At 44.0% G+C, this 23,456-nt stretch overlaps 1 long non-coding RNA gene across 1 annotated transcript; it reads right to left on the reverse strand.

Moving 5' to 3' along the window:
* Positions 1-7,649: 7,649 nt before the first annotated feature.
* LOC120100551 (uncharacterized) lies at positions 7,650-12,289 on the reverse strand. The gene is made up of 3 exons (XR_005500383.2): positions 12,128-12,289; positions 11,941-12,058; positions 7,650-7,905 (listed from the first exon to the last, which is right to left on the reverse strand). It is a non-coding gene; the product is annotated as an uncharacterized LOC120100551 (long non-coding RNA).
* Between the last annotated feature and the right edge of the window lie 11,167 nt (positions 12,290-23,456).

Genomic DNA, 23,456 nt, shown 5'->3' on the forward strand with positions numbered 1-23,456 from the left:
AAAGTTATCAGAAAAGATAAGGAAGAACATTTTATACTCATCAAAGGAAAAATATACCAAGATAAACTTTCAATTCTGAACATCTATGCTCCACATGCAAGGGCACCCACATTCATAAAAGAAACTTTACTAAATCTCAAAGCACACATTGCACCTCACACAATAATAGTGGGAGACGTCAACACCCCACTCTCATCAATGAACAGATCATGGAAACAGAAACTAAACAGAGACACAGTGAAACTAACACAAGTTGTGAACCAAATGGATTTAACAGATATTTATAGAACATTTCATCTTAAAACGAAAGAATCTACCTTCTTCTCAGCACCTCATGGTACCTTCTCCAAAATTGACCAGATAATCAGTCACAAAACAGTCCTCAGAAGATATAAGAAGATTGAAATAATCCCTTGCATTTTATAAGGTCACCATGGACTAAGGCTGGTCTTCAGTAACAACAAAAATAACAGAAAGCCCACATACACATGGAATCTGAACAATGCTCTACTCAATGATAACTTGGTCAAGGAAGAAATAAAGAAATTAAAGACTTTTTAGACTTTAATGAAAATAAAGGCACAATATACCCAAACTTATAGTACACAATCAACACAGTGCTAAGAAGAAAACTCAGTTCTGAGTGCCTCCAAAAAGAAACTGGAAAGAGCATATACTAACAGCTTGACAGCACACCTGAAATCTTTAGAACAAAAAGAAGCAAATGCACCCAAGAGGTGTAGACAGCAGAAAATAATCAAACTTAGGACTGAAATCAATCAAGCAGAATAAAAAGGAACTATACAAAGGATCAGTAAAACCAGGAGCTGTTTCTTTGAGAAAATGTGTCCTTTTAATGCTAAATTTCCTTGAAGATATGATTTCTGGAAGTGAGGGAACTCTTCTGTTTTAATGAACATTAGTAGTTGATTAAGTAAATCATATATTAAGTCCTTTGGGATGCATGAGGAAACATTAGTATTCTTACTAGTAATAGCTACTATTTACTGAGTATGTCTACCTGGTATCCTGGGAGATAGCCATTGCTTTCTTCTTTGAACAATTAGGAAATAAGCTGTGAAAGCTAATGTCACTCAAGGTCACACAGGCAGTAAGGAACAAAACTTTGAACTGATCTGTCTGTAGTTGTGTACTCTGCTCCTCTGAAATACTGCAGAGCGTTGACTACTTGAACTCACTTTACATAGGCTTTATCGATTCACCCAAGCCAATGTAAGACTCTTGGGGTATACTACTTATAATTCAAAAGACTGTATTTTTATTCTATTTCTCTTTTACTTATTGATATATTATAAATATATCATTTGATGACAAAATATACATTCAAAAACTGTTAAGTGAGGAGCCGAGGGTTTCATTATCAAGGGACATGCTTCATTTTTTATATTGTAAAACATCTGTATTCATCAGTGCTCTCTAGAGGAACAGAACTGAGTGGAAAAAAATATATATGTAATATATATGATAAAGGAGTGTTTGAGAATTACTTTATATATATGGAACTTACTATGCAACTCACACTGGACTTGAACTTACACACACACACACACACACACACACACACACACCTCCCAATCCTTTAAAAAATCAAGATTAATTATACAATCATCAGACTGAAAGAGTGTACCCCTAAACGGGGAGCTGCGTCTCTCGCTCCGATCACGGGGTGAGGTGCCCCCAGGAATCACGAGTAGCCGGTCTTGATGTAACAGCAAGAGGTAGCTTTATTAACAAGATCCCTATTAGCGGGATCCCGGGTCGATACGTATCTCACACAGGAGACAGAGGAATCGACCCCGAGCTTCCAAACTCGGGGGTTTATATAGGGGAGGTTAGGGGCATTCTCGAGGTTACACATGATTGGTCATTTCAAATGGTGCACAGTTACTTTCGGCGCGAAATTACATCAGCAAGGAGTACGTGCTATCTAGCAGCTCAGCAGCGCAGGTAGGGTGGCTCATCTCACTCAGGGGGATGACTCACTTCTGGGGAGTGAAAGAAGGGGAGGGGTGGCTACGGATGGTCAGTGTCCTTGGGGCTGGTAGCTGGTCCGGCAAGTCCTATCTCTGGCTCTCCCTCAGGCACGTCCGGCCCTGCACATCCGGACTCTGACAATGAGTAACCTTTTTAAAACTCTAGTTCTACATTCACTTCTTATTTTTTGTGAGTAGTTCTAATCTTAGAACTACATGGAGAACTCAGCTTCATCTAGCATAACAGCTTGGTATTGTTGTCTTAACATGAGGATTCTAATCTGGACACTATCCAAGCCTATACACCAAGGTCATGACTAGCTTTTAGAACTTCTAAACTTATACAGACTGTGATCCCTGAGGCACAGTCCCAAGAAGTATTAAGAGTACTAACATATGTAATGTTACATCATTCGTAATAGAAATCAAGCCTATCTCCACACCTATCCCGATGGAACCCAGGGCAAACATGTTGAGTGTCCCTCTAGGTCCCGGCTCTCAGCCCCAACAGCTAGTACATGGCTGGTGAGGGCTGAGAATTGACGGCTGTCAGGGTGGTCAGCAGCACCAGGTGCGGTCCTTTCCAGCGAGGCTCGAGTGTCTTGGCTCAGTGTAGCTGCAGTCTCTGACCTGGAACTGATGGGATGTCTCAGGGGTCTCCGGGACATAGGCTGCTGTCAGCTGTGAGCAGATTTCTTTCTGTATCACCTGTAGGTCTTTTAGCCTGGCACACAAATCATTATTACTATGGCACTATGACATGTTGGTTCAGTAACATCATCTAATACAGTCAGGGGAGCTGAGGCCCCATATAAGATCTCAAAGGGGTTAAGGCTGAATCTGGAAGGGGTATTTCTTGCTCTGAAGAGAGCAAGAGGGAAGGCGTGTCACCCAGTCTGTGCCAGTCTCCATGGTCAATTTAATTTGGTCAGGGTCCCTTTTAGAGTTTTATTTATTTACTCTACCTGTCCTGAACTTTGAGGTCTGTAGATACAATGTAATTTCCAATCGACCTCTAAATACTTGGCCACACCCTGGCTTACTTTGGCAACGAAAGTAGGGCCGTTGTCTGACCAGATTACCTTGGACACTCCAGACTGGGGGAAGATTTCTTCCAGTATCTTCCTGATGACTATCGAGGCCGTCTCTTGCAGTTGTTGGCTTCACCAGGGCATCCAAGAGATGGTAAAGGCATCTGCAGTGCTGATGTGTTGGGGGGGTAGAAGTTCAGCCATCCCAGATGACATCGTGTTGTCTACCATGGCAGCACCCACTTGTCTCTGACCTTCATTCATGAAGAGAACTGTTCCCGTCTGTGGACAAGGTCCTTGGCTTTCAGCAGGGGTCAATCAGCCAGTCGCAGAGGTCTTTCCTCCACCCATGGGCTTCTGTCAGTGCTTGACACTCGTGCTGTGGTGGCTCCAGGTCCGGATTGGGCAGCAAGGTGACCAGATTGTCCCCAACCGGTGGAGAATCTAGTCCATGGCAGCTGACCAGTGGTCCCATCTCTTGGGACACTCTATTCAAAGGCAAAACATCAGCCACTCTATCACAGTTTAAGTCCTGGATTGGGTGATAATTGTTAGTGCCCAGCTGGCAGGAGTGATATGTTCCAGGCAGAACAGCACTAAGCTATTCATCTCCCAGCATCAGGTACTGGTGCACTGAGACAGGTCTTAAGCTTCACATACACAGTCTGTAGATATGCATACACATGGCCTCACCCAGCCATTTTAGCCCACGCAAGCCATTTTGGAGAGCAATTTTCCCATGAGCAAGGGATAGGGGAAGTCAGGGATGACTATGAACTAGTGGGTTACCCGGCCCACGCCAAGGTCCACTGTTCTTCGGGCAGTCCATAAGTATTGTTCGTTGCCAGTAGCCCCTTGCACTCAAGGTCTTTGGATATTGGCCCACTGGGGGATAGGAGCACAGAGCATTGGTTCCCTGTATAGCCAGCACTCTAGGACCAAGAAGCTCCCCATTGGCCCCTCTTGTTCTTTCTTGGGCAGTCCCTGACCCAGTGTCCTTTTTCTTTGCATTAGGCACACTGATCTTTAGCCAGGAATTGTCTTTTGTTGCCAGGTACTATCTTCCTAGGTTCCCTAACTACTGTGGCCAGTATATGTTCCTCTCTCATCTTTTATCTCTCTTTAGCTCTCTAACTTCCTCTTTTTAACTTTCTATCTCTTCTCTTCCCTAGCTTCCTGCTCTTTTTACCTCTTTCTTTTTTAACCTTACTTTTTCTGTAACTTATACTAACTCTCAGCAACTTAACTTAACCCTTTAAATTTCTGTAACTTTCTCTTCATATCCTTTCCTTATCTTAGCCAGATTGGTGGGGCATTTTCCAGCCCCTCAGAGACCCACCCTTGGAGCCTGGCGGCAGACCTGGCACTCTCTACCTTTAGGCGTATTGAAATCAACAGGCAGAAGTGAGGGCCTTCCATTCATGTCTGGAACCTTCTTTCTGGCCTCTAGTAGGATTCTGTCTTCCCTCAGTGGTAAAGAAGACCTGTAACAGTTACTAACAAGCATCTCAAATGGGATGGTGAGAAAACAAGAGAATCTTGAGAATAGAGGTCTACTGAAGAGGGCAAACAGCATTTAGTCACACAGCTAAACCAGGAGGCCTTCTTGGACAAAAAAGCCATTGTACAAATAAGCACAAGCTTTGTCTATGAAACAGAAAAGTGAGCAGAGAGGCAGCCGATCTATTATCGACTATCTCTCTAGACTTAGATTTTCCCTCAAGGAGTATCTCTCTTCAGTGTCAGCTCTGTGGTTTGCCTCTCAAGAGAACCAGCCTCCAAGTGACACTAGGCTTCTAGTAACAACTAATAACAAAAGGATGGAGAGATGGTTAGAACCTGGGTGCTAGATGCCAGGTGGCTGACAAAAGAATCATAACCAGTTCACCTGGGGCTATCAGGACCTCAGTAGCAGCCCTTTTACCAAACTGTCTCACTGGGTTTAAAGGCCCATGGAAAAGAAAACATTAATCCTGACCTTGGCCACCGCCAAAGACTGAGTTCTAAATCTTGACTGGCAAAACAAAACAAAGTTCTTTACAGCTTGTTGTAGATTCTTTGAAACTGTTTTAGGGGCTCTTTTTGTCCCCCAACCTGGGGCATTTTGACTACAGGGGCAGGAACTGGCTGCTGTGGGGATAGGATCAAAGGCACTCTCCATGTTAATGATGATCAGCGAGAAAAGTAATTTAGTGCTGGAGACTGACTCCTCCCTTGGAATAAAGCCAGCAGATAAGGCAGGCTTCCTTAAAGAACTTCTCTTAATGAGTGCTCTCCTTCTGTGAGCAAATGTCAGAAATTCCTTTCTTGTTCTTGTTTTCCTTATAGTCCTCTCCCACCTCGCTCTCAGCCTTTTCAGATAGTTCCTCCGGTAGCATTTCTAACATAGCCTGTCCCTCTTTTTTTTTTTTTTTTTTATAGCCTGTTGACAGCATTTCTGATCTTTTAGGCAGCTACGCACTGTCAAACTGGCTGAAACTCCGCCTTTAAGATTCCTTACTCCCAAGCAAAATTTAAATCTTCTCCAGCTTATCACAGCTGGCTGTGAGCACAAGCACAGGTAAAACACTATTTTAAAAATTAACTTTGGCTATCAACCAACACACCGCCACTAGAGCGGGGTCCACAAAATTAAGTTTCTTACTCATTAAGCACTAAGGGGACCAAGTAAAACTCTTCAACGAACAAACCAAACAGTTCCATGGTTTCAAACACAATCGTCAGTCCAAGATTTTAAACACAGTCAGATCTTTTTGACTGTCAGTTGCCGGGTCCTCCCGACAAAATTCGGCTCGTGGAACATCTCCCAGAGCCTGCGGAGTCGGGGCGTCCCCCTTCCGCTTATCTAAAAAGGAAAAGGAAGGGAAAAAAGACTGTTCAGAGTAGGAAACCTCTTCTACCCCCAGACGTCTGTACCGGTACCGAGGAATGCAAAATCCGTAACACGCAACTCACATCCATATGCACACACACACTCAGCGGCCACTTTCTAACACTCACACCAACGTACCTCCAAGTGGCATTCGGGGTTCCGGGGGGTCATGCTCCGATCCCGGGCAAGCCCCCAAATGAAAGAGCGTACCCCTAAACGGGGAGCTGCGTCTCTCGCTCCGATCACGGGGTGAGGTGCCCCCAGGAATCACGAGTAGCCGGTCTTGATGTAACAGCAAGAGGTAGCTTTATTAACAAGATCCCTATTAGCGGGATCCCGGGTCGATACGTATCTCACACAGGAGACAGAGGAATCGACCCCGAGCTTCCAAACTCGGGGGTTTATATAGGGGAGGTTAGGGGCATTCTCGAGGTTACACATGATTGGTCATTTCAAATGGTGCACAGTTACTTTCGGCGCGAAATTACATCAGCAAGGAGTACGTGCTATCTAGCAGCTCAGCAGCGCAGGTAGGGTGGCTCATCTCACTCAGGGGGATGACTCACTTCTGGGGAGTGAAAGAAGGGGAGGGGTGGCTACGGATGGTCAGTGTCCTTGGGGCTGGTAGCTGGTCCGGCAAGTCCTATCTCTGGCTCTCCCTCAGGCACGTCCGGCCCTGCACATCCGGACTCTGACAATGAGTAACCTTTTTAAAACTCTAGTTCTACAAGACAAGGTCTTTAAATAACATAATGCATCTATGCTCAAGGAGCTAAGTAAACGCTTATGATGATTTAAGCAATTTGAAAAAATGCTGTAAATGGATCATAGGATGGTCAGTCTCAGGTTTAGAAATCTTTATGTTCTGGGGATTGAAATTCAGCTAGCAAATGCTTTGGTCATTGAGCCATCTCTCTGGCCCTGTTCTTTTGTCTAAAAATGCCAAGGGCTCAATGTGTAGCTCAGTTGGGGAGTGCTTGCTTAGTTCACAGTGACCACCTCCCCCAATATTTGATCCAAAACCACAGAGAAAACTACACATCCACATTTTGGTAGATACCGACTAGTCATCTGTTTGAGCTTGTGCAGATGTATTCACTTGAAGCAATGTATGAGAGCAGTTAGAGTCTCCATCCCTCCCTGAAGATCACATTGACAATCAAGTTGTTGCCAGGCAGCCAGAGGCGAGCATCACCTAGAGATGTGGGGAGTGTCTGTTGATCTTTATGAGGGAGGCTGAGCTTATAGCTGCTTAACAGTTTCTTGTGTTTCCTCCTCCACAAGCCAGTGTAATTTATTTCTTCATCTCCCTTTTAAATTAATCTTCAGTTAGCATATCAACTAATGGGTTTCATTGTGGCATTCTCGTACATGTGTCATGCTTAGCATACATACTGTAAGTCAAATGCTATTTTCAAATGTCATCGTAGGGAAAAAGGTAATGCCAGACACTTTAACACTTAACATATCTGACTCGACGGTGAGCATGCAGAACGAAAGCATAAGAAACAAAATGGAACCAAAGTGGAATGGATTCTCTGTGTCTTCTTTTTACTATTTAGGCTCTGATTTTACCCATGGTTGTCATAGAGCTGGCACTGCATGTTTATGGAATGAATATAAAGATGGATAAGCACAAAGAGAAAAGTGTTTTCACGTGTGTAAGTGAACTGATTTTTAAGTCAGAGAGCTTTAAATTAGTTTGGCTAATATGGTCAAAACAGTAATGACTACAAGATAGGGGAAGAATTACAAATTACATAGCCCGCTCTGATACTCATAATCACTCTTCAGTAGTTTTGGCTCACAAACATAAAGCTTGTAAACTGACTTTCATCTTACCTTTGACAGTACTCAACACAGGCTCGTCACTCTCTCCTGATGGGCTCATCATTAAGTGGAGTTTGTGATGCTAGAGTGCATTATTGGTGATACAGTTTGGTGCTGTTAGCGGTTAAGATGGGAGGGGCTGGCACGGTGCTGTAATACCTGCATTGTAAGCTGGAGGCTGGAAGACAGCAAGTTTGAGCGTTATATCCCTGTATGCTATGTATGCTATACAATTATTTAATAATACTCCTTTTATTTCCAATTTTAAAATTTGGATGCCAAGGAACACTCTATGAGTGTTTATGGCACCCTACAACTAGGCATACTTCTGCCTAGGTGAAATAGAAAGATTCACGTATTGGCATGATCCTGTTCAGATATTTTATATGGGGAAGAGGGAATGTTTGAGTTTTTTCTACAGGATGCTACAAGAGTGTGCCAGCTGCCAGAGTGGCTAGTGAGACTTGCTGATCCTGGTTACATGAAGATTCAGCTCTCCTGGATCGGGTCCCTGAAGTCATTCCTGTGCCCTTAAGAGGAAGATGGAAGATTCCCCCTCATCTTTTGTCAACCACTGCGTGTGTCCCGTCCCACTGTGGCCTACGCTCCGACCCTCTGTGCACTGCTGCTTTCTGGAGAAGACTGGACTCCACTATCCTTGCCCCCCTCATTCCCCTGGCGACTCTTGCTGCCTTAACTGGTAACTGGTGTTGTCATTTTGCATTCTGTAGCTTCACAGGAATGCAATCTGCGTGAAGCTGCTGTGGACTGGGGAACTCTGCCCTGGTTGTACAGATCTCAGACATGGTTCCATTGCCTGCTGGTTGTTCCAGAGAAGAATGACTGATCCTGAACTGTCCTGGGAAAGACCTTGATATTTTCGCTGCTATTGTAGCAGCCATTACCGCTGCAGCCATTATGTCTGCAGTGTCTGGAGTTACCCTCACCCAATCTATTGTTAGGCAAGCACAGTGGGTGAACTTTCTGGAGTAGTTGCTAACAATTGGGAATTCTAAATTTTATTACAGGAGCAGCTCAACAACGGTCCTTGTGCTTCTTTTCACATGCTGAGGAGAACCAGTAAGGCAATGTACTTGATTAGGTGCCCACTACTTATCGGGAGAGGCTCAACTTCCGCAATCTCCTAAATTATTATCTGGCTCCTACTTTTTCGCCCCTGGGCTCAAGTAAGAGGAATGAGAAGATGACCCGATGTAGTTTTCCTCAGCGACGGGCAACTTCCTCTGACCCTTGACCAATCTAGACACGGACCCTTGAGGGCGACAAGGTGATCCTATGTCAGATAGGCTGGGGTTCGAGAAGTGGATCCTAAGACAGAGGTGACTACGCCCCGTTTAAACATACGGGCTGGTCAAATGCTCCTCTGCCCAGTTTCTCCCTCCTTAAACACACGTATAGCCCAGAATGGTGTGTTACAACATAATTTCATTCCTAACCATTGGGGTGCAGTCCTAACTGCAAGAGTGGCTCGCCATGGCCGAGCTGGGCACTCTGTGAGGCATGTCTGATCTCTCTCAGACCACTACTTCCACCTAATGGTCTTTTATAAAAGAAATACGGAGGAGTTGTGGGAGCCATATTGGATTTGGGCCTGGTTGCTTTATCACTGTTTGGCCTTAGTCTTAGATTGTAGGATCAAAAGCCTCTCCCTGTAATTTACGGCACAAGAAGTTTGCATTCATGGAATGTTTTCAGCCGGAACAAGACCCTTCTGGATCTCCAGCAAGGTTTGACCCCTGCTGAGCCCTGCCCTTACGTGGGGAAGCCTTTTGTTCCCAACTGGCAGTCTGGCCAGGTACTTCTCACCTGAGTCAGAATTAGGCTGGCCTTCCTGCTTATTTTCCTAATTTATTCAGGCCACATAGTCGGTCCTTTGTTACCGAAGTCTCAGCCAGGGTTCCCCACTGTGCTTCGCAGATACCTGCTAAGTGGTGTACTTGGGATATACAGTTGGTCAATAAAGAAACCAGGGGCTCTCTTCCTCTTCTGGCTTGACACGAATAACCTGTGTGTGTGTGTGTGTGTGTGTGTGTGTGTGTGTGTTTCTTTCATCCCACAGGCTTTCGCCCGATTCTCGGTACCGTGTCGGTGCAGGCGCCGACAGCCACACAGAGAGATGCTGTCACAAAACAAAACAAAACAAACAAACAAAAGCACGCAAAACAAAAAATCCGGGAAGACCAGAGCATGAATAAGGGAAGTTTACTCAACAAATACAATATTTTATGTTTATTTCAAAACAAAATATAACTTTGGAGCTAGAGAGGTGGCTCAGTTAGTAAACGCACTAGTCACATAAACCAACAGACTTGGGTTTGGATCCCCAGGACCCATGCAGAGGGTCTAGTCTAGTGATGAGTTGCTGCAGTCCCAGTATCAGGGAGGCAGAGACAGGCAGATTTCTGGAGTTTGCCAGACGACTAGTCTTTCTCAGCTTGTGAGCTCTGAGTTCAGCAGGAGAACCTTTCTCAAGTATTAAGTCAAGAGCAACTGGTGAAGACAACGGATGAGAGCCTCTGGCAAAATATACTTTAGTCATACTTTAAAGTCATATCACATGGTTATTCCAGGGAGATGCGTAAGAAACATCTATTCACCTCAGATACAGAAGGAGCAGGCAGATTTAAAGATTACCAGCTCAGTAAACGGGCTTATTAAGATTATCTACAGGAACATGAATGACTCACATACAGCTGTTACACCAAAAAGTCCTCCAAACCAGTTCTCTCCACGTTACGTACTTCAGTTAGAGAGACTGAGACACACAGAGACATGGAGATGGAGAATGAAAGTGAACAGGAAGGAGAGGGAGAGAAAGAAAGTGGGAGACTCTTAATGTTAGACCCTCCCATTCCCTGTGGATGAAGAGGTTTCTGGGGTTCTCTGTCCACCCAGGGGCCCACTTGTAAACCCGGATAACTGTGGATGCAACCAGGGCATAGTTGAAGGCAGTGATTATTGACTTACTGGTTCGGTGGTCCTTGGAACTCTGCTGCCCAGTTTTGCTGCTACAGTTTTTACACGTGTGCACTAGCTGATCTCTGCATTGTGGTTTGTGGCTGTACTCAGTGGAAGGCAGAATAAACCAGTTTGCTTCTGCCATCCTATGTGGAAGTAGATCCTGCCACCCTAGAATGTTCTGTATCCATTCCTGCCCAAATCCTTTCTGAGTGACAGGCGCTTGGTCAGCCTTGTGAAAAGGACCAGGGAGTACCACAAGACCAAGAGTCTCCAAGGCCCTGACTGGATGCATTGGCTTTCTCAAGGCAGCCAGCTTTGCTCAAGAGTCATGTCGACTACAGACAGGGTAGTGACAAGAGAGGACAGCTGGGACCAGATTTGGTCAAATTGAAGAGTTCTCATTTTTATCACTCAGAGTTTAAGTACTTTAGTATCTGTCACTGAAAGGAAGAAAGATTAACTTGGAGTTTTTGTTTGTCATGGCAGGGAAAGCACTGTAGAGTAGCTCGGCTCATGGTGTCAAGGGTACACGGCAGAAACAGTTGTTCATGTCAGAGCTGATGGGAAACAGGAGAGTGGGAAGAACTCTGGGCTGGGTATAAACTTCAGAAGTGGGTTCCACCTCTCAGATATTCCATGGCTTTCCAAAATAGCACCACCCCCCTTGTTGGTATTGTTTCACATTCAAAGCATGGCAGTATTGTGAACCATAGGCTGTCGTGCTAGATTTTTACAGTAGACAAGAAAAACCGAGGTTTTATATGAAGAAAGTGCCTGCCTTGGTGGTTCACCCTCTGGACATTGGTTGAACTTCATTAAAATATCCAGAACAGAGTAGCAGAAGGTGGCAGTGGATTATTGGCCCCATTGTTTGAAGCATGAGTGGGCTGTGGACCAGAGCTGCTGTCGCACCCCCCCCCCTCTCTCTCTGAAAATCTGCAATGCTTTTAAGGCTGTTTTAGCGTCCTTGCAGTATGGCTTGTGAATAACCCACGTATGTGTTTCTTCAAACACCATTTTACAACATTACTCAATGGGTATACATTAAATTTAGAATCATTTTTAAAAGTTTTAAACCATGGGGTTTTGACACAGAACAGAGGAATTTGCCATAAAACACACACATAGGCATATATACTTTTAAAAGCCAGTCTTCCTGTTTCCCAACCAACACACCCCGAAGAAGTGACTCCTACTCGCTGACACAATTCTAGAAACAGAATTTTGTTACCTGATAGGCCCCACGTGGTCCTCATTTTCACCTACATTGTTGGTTTCCTTCCTCAATAACAAAAGTCTAAAGCATCAGTTCTTAATTTCAGAAGTAGGGGGAAAGGTATCCGAAGTGTCTGAAAGGACAAAACCATTAGTGGGAGATGTTTGAAAGTTGCTAAACAATAAATAAGAATGATACGCACTTGTATAGTTCCCAGAAAAGGGTTCGGCCTTTCTTCAAATCCTTTGCTTTAAAATGACTAAGGATAGAATTGAAATGCTAATTGCAGAAATGATGAGGCCTTGATCTGTGCTTGCTCTCTGCCTCTCCGAATGTCTCTCCAAGTCGAGTGCTGCAAAGGAGTGCTTACACCACATTTCAAGGAAGTGGCGAGCTTGGCAAGCTTCCTTGCATTATCTGAAGTGAGTACTTCCCCTCCTCCTGTGTCTGAAGAAGCGATACTGGGTGTGAGCTATCCATTTACAGGGAGTGACGGACTCCATCAAGAAAAGGCACAAGAAAACATCTCTACTGTTGTCCAGCGCCTCGTTAGGTGGCAGGATGGAGTGGCAGAGTCCTTGCCTTTAAGCAGTGAGCTATGCAGACTCGGAACTACAAACGAGATTATAAATGCCACATAACAACTAATGATAGGATTAAAGTGATTACAGAGATTTTAATACACTGATTATTCTTAGAAGGGCTTGAGAAAACCTACACACAGTATGTCGCAGCAGCTAGAGGAGGACTCAGGGAGGTAGCAAGTCAGATACCACTTTAAAGGGAAGTGCCCAGTGGCAAATACACCCTCCCACTCTGTCTGGTGGATACACACACACACAGACACACACACAGACACACACACACACCACAATACCACACTACACACACACACACACACACCACAATACCACACTACACACACACACACACCACAATACCACACTACACACACACACACATACACAGACACACACACACCACAATACCACACTACACACACACACACACACACACCATACCACACATACCACAACACACACACACATTTATAAACTCACACACACACATACCACACACCACACACACACACACACACACATACACACACCATACCACACATACCACAACACACATACACACATTTATAAACTCACACACACACACATACCACACCACACACACACACACCACACCACACATACCACACACACACACATTTATAAACTCACACACACAGACACCACACCACACATACCACACCACGACACACACACACCATACCACACATACCACAACACACACACACATTTATAAACTCACACACACAGACACCACACCACATATACCACACCAGACACACACACACATACACACACACACACCCCAAACCACACATACCACCCCTCCACACACACATACAAACCCCACACCACACATACTACACCACACATACCACACCACACACACACACACACACACACACACCACACCACACCACACATGACACACACACACCACACATACCACACACACACACACACACACACACTCACACACACTCACACACACACATGGAAGGCCAGGGGGTGAGGTGAGAATTATACTAGTACTTTATAAGGAATCCAAGTGAACACAAAACAGCCCGAATGTTTAATATAACTTTGGGAACCAATAAATAATCTACAAAATTGTCTTAGTCAGGGTTTCTATTCCTGCACAAACATGACCAAGAAGCAAGTTGGGGAGGAAAGGGTTTATTCAGCTCACACTTCCACATTGCTGTTCATCACCAAAGGAAGTCAGGACTGGAACTCAAGCAGGTCAGGAAGCAGGAGCTGATGCAGAGGGCATGGAGGGATGTTACTTACTGGCTTGCTTCCCCTGGCTTGCTCAGCTTGCTCTCATATAGAACCCAGGACCACCAGCCCGGGGATGGTACCACCCACAATGGATCATCTCCCCTTGATCACTAGTTGAGAAAATGCCTTACAGCTGGGTCTCATGGAGGCATTTCCTTAACTGAATCTCCTTTCTCTGCAATATCTTCAGCTTGTGTCAAGTTGACACACGAAACCAGCCAGTACACTAATCTAAACCTCTGGATAAAAGCATCCACTTATGCTGTAGGGTGACGTAACTTAAGAGGACTGTAAGGTAGAATAGACATAGCCTTCTAAAAACTCTGCCATAACAAATAAATGAGCATGGGAAAAAGAAGTCTCAGGGATAGTTTAAGAATCACTCATGAGCCAGGCAAATGTACCAAGCTGTGTGGTTCTTTCTGGGATGTGATGGTGAAGTGCTTGAAGAATTGCTTGTGGTCCCCAGAGAAACCTGTTATCCAGTGGCTAAAGCTAGGAGGAGGAAATAAGGAAGGAAAATGTGAAGCCCAGCACAAGTGTGCACGCGACTGCCCGACCGGGAGGCCAGCAGTGAGCTTCACATCAGAACCACAGCTGCACGGTGTGTGTGCGACAGTGTACCCTGGAGAGGAGCACAGCAACCTCATGAAGAGCCGACCCACAAGCATAGTGTTCGGTCTCTATGTGTTACTGTTTTTCCTACATTAGATATTTGTTTTTAAAACATGTTTAGGATGGTGGTAATGGTTATGAATGTAGGTGTGCTTAGTGACACTGAACTGTGTGTGTAAAATGGCCAAAGTGGTAAGTTGCTGTTATATGTATTCTACTCCTGGCATTTAACCTTCTTAAGATTGTCGTTTGTTTTTTTAAACCACGATTGCCATAAAACATATTTTCATATGTTTATTTTATTTACTACTTAAAAATCTGTTGTTAAATTTATGATCACGTTTTATTCATATATAGTTTTCTTTCTAATCACAACATCCATCAGTGTGAATGTAGAGTGTGCCGTTACACAATAGGACATTTTTCTTTTGATGTTTGAGACAGGGTTTCTCTGTGTAGCCCTTCCTGTTCTGGAGCTTTCTTTGTAGGCCAGGCTGGCCTTGAACTCACGGAGGTCTCACTGCCTCTGCCTCCAAGGCCTGTGCTACCTGCCCAGCTAGGACATTTTTAATACTTACAATACCTGTTGTTTATTGAGTGTCTTATGTTCTAGAACTTCCTAACTTATGAATTGCAAGACTAGTAACATGGACAGAAATACTTCAGGAAATTGAGGATATGGAGGGCTTAACTAATATTAAATTTGTCAAAACTCACAATAATGCAAAATAAGTAATCCAGAAGTCTGGCTGTGCAACTGCCTGGGGGTTGTCCCCTAATTCACTTGATTATTTTCCAGGAAAATGGGAAAATACATACCGATAACTAATAAACACAGCATTTCCTTCCCAAGCTAAAATGCTACTGAATTTCCTGAGGGCCTCTACCTCAAAATGTTGGTGAACATGTATGGAAACTAATGTTAAAAAAATATCACTTAGAACAATCACTTAGAAGCTGCAAGAGAGAAAACATCACAGCAGTGTAGTGAGGAAACATGCATCACAGGGAGAACAGCTAAATACTGGTTCTTAGGTTTTCTTAAATAAAAAGGTTAGCAAAATGTAGCTCCTCAGTTGGTGTCTGCTTTAACTAAACTAATCTGACAGGCCGTGTAAGGGAGGACTGCGGAGAGGCCGTGTAAGGGAGCACTGCGGAGATGCTCCATGAATAGTTTGAATGTGCGTAGCTTCAACAACATCTTAAAGAACACAAACTTTCCACCTGTCTACCGACGAGAGGCACTCGTGATTGCACTGCTAATTACTTTGTTGCCTGATGAACAAAATGCATTCCAAACCCTCAATAGCAACCCTCTTTTATTCATTAAAGCCTTCTTACACCTCGTTAATCTTAATGGTATAATCTAGTGCTGATTGAAGTGCACCTGAATGCAGTTAGCGCCTTGTCAGTGTTGATGAGTTCCTGGTAAATCAGGCCATGGCCACAGAGTGCTCACCTTACCTCAGCTCTCTGTACGTCCATGTCGGCAGCAGCCCAGCTTCTGCGCTGGAGGAGCCCCTGTTCCTCATCTTTGACCATTTCCGGAAACTGCTTTGATGCTGAGCTTTGTGCAAACGAGAGATTCTGTGTGTGCGACACCAAGATTCAACATTTCTTCCCTCAAACCATCAGATGAAAGGCATATATTGACTGCCACAATCAAATGCATTTTGGGAGAGTTGGGGAGTCAGTCACAGCTAATGAAAACGTAGCGATAATATCACTTCAGTGCATTTATATTCTGTAAAACCATTTTTAAAACTCTCTTTTTAAATCTTGCTTTTAGAATACACAGTTGTATTCTTTTTTGAAATTTTTTTGACAATCCATACATGCTATCTTAAGGCTTCTATTGCTGTGATAAAACACAATAATCAAAAGCAGCCTGGGGAGGAAATAATTTGTTTAATCTTACAATTTATAAGTCTGTCACCAAGGGAAGCCAGGGCAGGAACCCAGAGGCAGAACAGGAACAGAAGCCATAGAGCAGTGTTTCTCAACCTGTGGGTCCCGATCCCTTTAGCAAAACTCTTATGTCCAAAAAATTGTTCATGTTACCATTTATAACAGCAGCAAAATAGCTGGCGTGAAGTAGCAACAAAAATATACAGTTGAGGGTCACCACGACAGGAGGAACTGTGTTAGTGGGTCACAGCATTAGGAAGGTTGAGAACCTCCACCATAGAGGATCACTGCTTACTGGCTCACTTCTCATGGCTTGCTCATGCTACCTTGTTTTAGCAATTTCCCAAGGGTTTCAGGCCTTGGTCCTTGTCATGGCAAAACCATCATTCTCTGGTCCAAGTACAAAAGTTTACTGACAATGAGCAGTGTGTACAAAACTAACAACCATAGCTTCCTCCTCCCAGTTTATAGCAGGAGACTGCTCATCTGAAGAGACCTCTGAGGAGAGTAGCTAACCCCTCTTCCCCGTGCTATGTGTAATATACACACACAGACTCGGGGAGGGGAACAGTAGGCTCCATTCCATCAGTGTACCTGCACACACCTTACCTGACCCCAGTTTTTCTGCCTGTGTGTCCCTTTCTTCATTTCGTTGCTTCTGCTAGTCAGAGTTCAAGGACCAAGCTGTGCTGGACATGTCACTAGAACAGTCTCTCCTAGGGCCTATGACCTCCTTAGAGATGAGTTTTTGACCAGGTTTACGGTATCAGGCATGGGTTCATTTGCATGAACTTGACCTTAAACCGTAATGGGAAGGAGTTGGCTAACCACCAAACATTCCAGCCACTATTTTGCACCAGTAAACATGTCTTGCCTGGCAGATTGGCATTGTACCATTCAGGGTCTACATCTTAGAAAGACAACTGATGAATTTTTCTCTACAAACAGCTTTCAGGGAACTATCTGTCACTATGAATAACAAACAACAGAGAGAAAGCTTACAGCCTAGTTCCAGCTTGATTTCCTTCTGTCCTGCATGGCATTCGGCGTGTGGGGTCTCCAGGAATAGAACTTCACTGCGTTAGTTCTGGTGAGTGACCAATAAAAATGGGAAGACCATGCATTGACTTGGGATCACTTGGGTGCTTTCTGCCCAATGACTCGTAGAAAAATATCTCACAGCCAGCACTAGGATTTTCGTTTAAAAACCTACAGCTTCTGAGAGCAATTATGTGAACTCCTGCAGAGTAGGTCCATCAAAACTCTATTTAAGGATATTTTAAACAATAGTAGTTCTCTGTTTCCGTTCTAGTTGATGGGGTGAACCTGGGCGAGTGGAGCCTAGAAATTAGGCAAACCAACGTCTCATGCAATAGCTAACTTTATTCAGCTTATTAGACAATTTATATTCTGGGGGTCAAGCAAAGTCACATGGCAAAGTTCACACAAGTTCACGCTGTACACAGTTGAGGGCAAGGCATATTCACATGAATTTATGCTTATCCAGTCATAAGGGCAAGCCATGCTCTTAGACATGATCTGAATAATGGTAAGATGAATAATTGAAAGTAAACCCACTTGTATTTATTACCCTGGGGTGGGGGGAATGGAAGCACATTCCAGGGACAGATTTGTCCTTGGAGAGCTGAGGTCTGAGGACTCTTGTCCTGTTCTCTTAGAATTTTCTCCCAAGCAATCAGAATTTTCCCCAGGGGGCGTTATTCACAGACCTTGTTGCACCAACTTTCCCCAGTCCCCACTCATCCTTAGTTTTGATTGAACTTTCCCAGCCCCCACCTTTCCCCTGTCCTGGCCCCACCCTCTTGGAGGCTTTTCAGCCCCTCATCTTTCTGTTCTCCACTTTCAGATAACACATTTTAAATCTTCTTCCTTCCCAGTGCTTCTCACGAATCTCTCCTTGCTCCTGGCTTCTATAAGTACTCGTTCCAACTTGAAGATGTACATCTAAACGTTAGAATTTGAAAGTGAGGATTGTTATGGAGTTGTTTTGTTCACCTGCCACCGTCAGGGAACGTCTAGTGATGAAAGTGTTTCATTAAACCTACTGCAGTCATAGTTTGGAGGCCAGGAATGACACTTGGCAAAGGTCTATTTAACAAATGACCAAGAAGAAGATGCTTCACTCCTTTTTCAAAAGGGGAACAAGAATACCCTTGGGAGGGGATAGGGAGGCAAAGTTTAGAACAGAGGCAGAAGGAACACCCATTCAGAGCCTGCCCCACATGTGGCCCATACATATACAGTCACCAAACTAGATAAGATGGATGAAGCAAAGAAGTGCAGGCTGACAGGAACCCGATGTAGATCTCTCCTGAGAGACACAGCCAGAATACGGCAAATACATAGGCGAATGCCATCATTAAACCACTGAACTGAGAAAGGGACCCCCGCTGAAGGAATCAGAGAAAGGACTGAAAGAGCTTGAAGGGGCTCGAGACCCCATATGAACAACAATGCCAAGCAACCAGAGCTTCCAGGGACTAAGCCATTACCCAAAGACTATACATGGACTGACGCTGGGCTCCAACCTCATAGGTAGCAATGAATAGCCTAGTAAGAGCACCAGTGGAAGGGGAAGCCCTTGGTCCTGCCAAGACTGAACCCCCAGTGAATGTGATTGTTGGGGGGAGGGCGGTAATGGGGGGAGGATGGGGAGGGGAACACCCATATAGAAGGAGAGGGGGAAGGGTTAGGGGGATAAAGCAAAAGTATGAATCCTGTTTGTTTTTTAACTCTATCATCAGTATGTGTCTTTATTGGGAAACTTACATCATTACCTTTGAGCAACCTTTGTTGATTTTGGTTATTTTATTGTCACGGTGTGAGGATTGCCTCCCCACTCCCTTTTGATTTGCTGACCTGGCATTATTTATTCCTTGTGTTTTCTTGGGTGTGGTTAACCTCCCCATGTTGAAGTTTTCTTTTGAACACCTTCTGTAAGGTAGGATTTGCAGATAGATGCTGCTTAGATTTGGTCCTATTGTGGTATGGTTTTCTTTATCTATTGTAATTGGAAAGTTTTCTTGGCTGGCATCTGTGGTCTCTTAGAGTTTGTACAATATCCATCCAGGCCCTTCTGTCTTTTAGAATCGCCATTGAAAAGTCAGGGGTTATTCTGTAGGTTTGTCTTTAGCTGTTACTTAGTCTTTTTCCTTTGTGACTTTTAATATTGTTGTTGTTGTTCTGTTTGTTTAGTGTTTTGATTATTTTGTTCTGAGAGGAATTTATTTCTTGTCCTCTCTACTGTTCTGTATGCTTCATGTACTTTGATTCGCATCTCTTTCATTAGGTTAGGGAAATTTTCTTCTATGACTGTTGAAAATATTTTCTGTGCTTTTGGCCTGAGTTTCTTCCCCTTCCTTTATTCCTATTATTTATAATTAGATTTGGTCTTTCCTAGTGTTTCAGATTTCCTTGATATTTTATGTCTGTACTTTTTTAGATTTAACATTTTCTTCGACCAAATTTTCCATTTCTTTAACCTGTCTTTAATGACAGTGGTCCCCTTTCCCATCTCTTGTACTTTGTTGGTGAGGTTTACTTCTGAGATGTTTGCTGGACTTCCTAAATTTCCATTTCCAGTTTTCCCTCAGTTTGGGGAATAATGATCTATTACTAATTTTGTGTGTTGGGCTGTTCCCATCCTTTCACTCCACTCTTCGTTTTTGTTTTCACAGACTTTGCTGGGGGCTTTGTTCACATCCTCTCTAGCGTCCTTGAAAATATTCATGATGCTGTTTTGGAGTCCGTGTCTGTGCTTCAGTTTCATTGCATTTCCCAGGGCTACTGTAGTAGGGTTACTGGGCTCTGGTGCATCACATTATCCTGGGTGTTAATGACTGTGTCTTTGATCTAGGGTCTAGGCATCTGGGTTTAGGGTGATTGTGAGTATAGGTGTGATAGCTGGTCTCATTTGTATTAGGTGACTGTTTCATTCCTTGCTTTCTGTGGATCCTAGGTGGTGCGGGGCATTGCCTGGTAGAGGGTGCTTCTTTTTTTTTTTCGGAGCTGGGGACTGAACCCAGGGCCTTGCGCTTGCTAGGCAAGCGCTCTACCTCTGAGCTAAATCCCCAACCCCTAGAAGGTGCTTCTTAGTCCCTGCCCTGTGAGGCCATAGGGGTAGGGGGCAAGGTAGAATGTGTTTCTAGCTATTAGGGAATGACACAAAGACATGAGGATGGGTTAGAAAGGAACAGTGAGGGCCCACTGGAAGGAGGAAAACTGTCTGCCATGAAGTTCAGTGGAGTCCCCAGGGAATGGAGACACAGGAAGGACAGGCTTCTGCAGGGCTGGGGACAAGAGTGGGGCTTTGCAATCGAAGGCAGGAAGGAGAGTAAAATCACCTACCTGATTCCCAAGTTTGTGTGGGTATGAGAGAGAGAGAGAGAGAGAGAGAGAGAGAGAGAGAGAGAGAGAGAGAGAGAGAGAGAGAGAGAATTGTAGGACACTGTTCATGTATCTTCCTTTACTAAAGTGTTTGTTGCCATGACCTCCCAGCTCCCACCTTCGGATTCCAAGCATCCCTTTGTGTTGTTACTAATTTTACTTTAACATCTGTGCCACTCCGTGTACTTCACCCTTGCCTCTAGATAGGAGCTCACACCTGCTGTCACCTTCTGTGACCTAACTCTTCTAGTATCACTCTCTGCAGTCACCCTGACTCCTGCTTCCAGCTGCAATCAGACCATGCCTGTCACCACTTTTTAAATCACAAAACAGTCCCATGCCTCATTAGGGAGAGGGCTGGAGAGAGAGCTCAGTGGTTAAGAACACTTACTCCCTTTGCAGAGGCTCCAGGCTCAGTTCCCATCACCCACACAACAGCTCTATGTCCAGGGAATCTAGCACCCCCTTCTGGTCTCTTCAGGTACCCGATGCATTTGGTACACATTCAGATATGGAAGCCAGCACTCATAAGGCCAAACATTAAAATTAATTTTCTTTACTATTGAAAATTAATGAATTTTTTTCAGTACATAAAAATCTCATCCCGTTGTCTTTAGCTAGCCTGCTGAAGGTCTACAATAATACTTATCTGCGTTGTAATACACATTTGCTGCTTTTAAGATCGTCCCTTTATTGACTTCTCATTACTTTTATTGTAAAATTTTTTTTTGTGTTTTCTCTATTCTATTCCTAGAATTTCTCAGATGAATAGACTATGGATTTTACAAAATGTGGAGAATTTAAGCCATTTTTTCATAATGAAATATAGGACTAAATGTGGACATGTCCATGTCTCTTTTCAGCAAACAAGTTAAGCCACGAAATGCTCACCTTTCATGAGCTTTACCCAAGTTAATCATTTATAATTTTATGCTAGAAACTGTTGGAATGATAAATCATAAAAAAATCTAGTTTATGCTATCGGGCTGTAAAGTATTCATTTTTCACTCTGAGGTTAAATTTCTGTAGCTTTGTTGACAGGGCTGTGTGGGTTTTTGCAACTCACACACACACACACACACACACATGCACGATGCTTCCTTCTAGGTCATGATTTTGCTGGCGCATAATTGAGAGCCCACAATAGTCACCAAGATCTTTCCATTCTGGGTGTGTCTGAACTCCAGCATCTCTCAGTACTGTACTGCCTAGGACTTGGTCCCTGATTTCCAACTCCCAGAGATGCTCTCTGCTAGCACCCAGAGTCTCCCACACAGAAGAACAACAGGCCACAACCTGAGAGAAATTTTAAAGCAGAGGTTTGGACGCCTTTCTCTGCTGCAGTCTTCTCTCAGACTTGAACCCCTTGGGCCCACCTTTCTCCCTGCTAGGGAGTCACATCAGAGGTCCATTGCTAAAAAGTCTTGTAAGCTCTGGGGGGAGGGAGGATAACACATCACACACACAAAGGACTAACTTTGTGCCCAACTGTAGAGTTTTCATCACAAAGCGTGGAGATCAAAAAGGAGAGGAAGGAAACCCTTAAAGAGTTAAAGAAAAGAAAGAGAAACAGAGAATGTTATGTTTATCGAGCCAAGTAATTAGGTTTATGCTTTCCAAGCAAGACTCCCATCTCTTTAATATATTCCAAATCAATACTAGATTACATTTAGAATTTTTATTGGAGGGAGGCACCGGGTATTGAACACAGAGTCTTGCATGAATACTAAGTGTATTCTTCAGCTCTGGGCACTGCAGACTCTGAGACATCTTCAAAACTGGAAAAGAATGAAACTATATTGCCTAGAAAATCATCGGAGCACACCTCAGATAGTAGGGTAAGTCTCACTGACAAAACCTTTACTTACAAATTCATGTATGTGTGTAGGGGGTCCTAATGTAAAATGTTTCTCCCCATAGGCTGTAAATTTTAAAGAGCAGAAATTGTAGTTACTGCTTTCTGCATTTATCCTAGTAAAGATTCTGCATTTAAGACAAAATTAGGTTAAAAAAATTGTCTTTGGGCATATATCAAAAATGTACCGGTAGGCAGGTACAAGAGACCAAGTGCCAATCAGTGACCTGTACCAGCTGCTGTAATTATAGCAACCGATGTGCTGCAACCTTCTTTGTTGTTCACAGTAAAACATAGACCCCCTGGCAGCATTTTGGGAAGCACCGATTTGAGGCTGCTCAGCTTTCTTTCCTCCTCATATTGGCTGGACTAAACTCTTTCTATTTTGTTTTATTTTCTATTTGTTATTTTTTATTTATTTACATTTCAAATGTTATTCCCTTTCCTGGTTTCCCATCCATAACCTTCCTACCCCATTCCCCTCTCCCTTCTTCTAAGAGGGTGTTCCCCCACCCATCTACCCATCCCTTCCAGCCTCCCCGTCCTGACATTCCCCTACACTGGGGAGTCCAGCCTTTGTAGGATCAAGGGCTTCTCCTCCCATTGATGCCCAACAAGGCCATCCTCTGCTACATATGCAGCTGGAGCCATGGGTCTGTCCATGTGAACTCTTTGGATGGTGGTTTAGTCCCTGGGAGCTCTGGTTGGTTGGTATTGCTGTTTTTATGGGGTTGCAAGCCCCTTCAGCTCCTTCAATCCTTTCTCTAACTCCTCCAATGAGGACCCCATTCTCAGTTCCATGGATGGTTGCTCTGTGTTTGTCATGCTGTGGCAGAGCCTCTTAGGAGACAGCTATATCAGGATTCTGTCAGCATGCACTTGAA

Source organism: Rattus norvegicus, chromosome 2 (assembly GCF_036323735.1).
Source record: "Rattus norvegicus strain BN/NHsdMcwi chromosome 2, GRCr8, whole genome shotgun sequence".
NCBI classification, from domain to species: domain Eukaryota; kingdom Metazoa; phylum Chordata; class Mammalia; order Rodentia; family Muridae; genus Rattus; species Rattus norvegicus.